Raw genomic sequence first — 701 nt, forward strand, 5'->3', positions numbered from 1 at the left:
ACGGGGGGGGGGGGCCCATTTATACCAAAAAAATTTAAAAGGAAGTTCAAAGAAGCTGTGCACCACCAATCAACCAACCCCACCCCCATCCTAATATACACTGTATGGTCAAAGGCTTGTGGACACCTAACCTTCAAACCCAAAATGAGCCTGTGGGATATCCCATTCCAAAACCATGGACATTAATGTGGAGTTGTTCCACCTTTGTGGCTAGAACATCCTCTACTCTTCTAGGAAGGCTTCCACACAAGATTTTGGAGGGCGTCCCTGGGAATTTGTCCCATTTGCGAGGTCAGGAACTAATGTTGGATGAGGAGACCTCGCTCATAATTCAACCGAAAAGATGTTCAATTGGGTTAAGGTCAGGTCTCTGTGCAGGACACTCGAGTTCCTTCACACCCAACTGGTCACACCATGTCTTTATGGAGCTGGCATTGTACACAGGGGACAGTCATGGTGGAACAGAAAAGGGTCTTCAAACTGTCACCACAAAAGGTTGGAAGCTCACAATTGTCTACATTGTCTTTGTCCTTCACTGGAGACACCTGAACTCCATATTTGGAGGGGGTTCCACCTACATTTGGCCATTGAGTGCATATCTTTTTAGGAAAGGTTGAGTAATGCCAGTTAATTTATTTGGCCATGGTAAGTATCTAGCCATGTTTCCAGAGATAAAGGCCAGCTGAGAAGCTTGAATTTAA

The 701-nt window shown here is 45.4% G+C and overlaps 1 protein-coding gene across 1 annotated transcript in view; it reads right to left on the bottom strand.

The window, feature by feature from the left end:
• Nucleotides 1-701, bottom strand: part of LOC108794907 (ras GTPase-activating-like protein IQGAP1) — a 30,228-nt gene that overhangs the window by 8,647 nt on the left and 20,880 nt on the right. The window lies entirely within an intron of this gene.

Source organism: Nanorana parkeri, unplaced genomic scaffold (assembly GCF_000935625.1).
Source record: "Nanorana parkeri isolate BGI_ZX_2015 unplaced genomic scaffold, ASM93562v1 scaffold911, whole genome shotgun sequence".
Taxonomy (NCBI): domain Eukaryota; kingdom Metazoa; phylum Chordata; class Amphibia; order Anura; family Dicroglossidae; genus Nanorana; species Nanorana parkeri.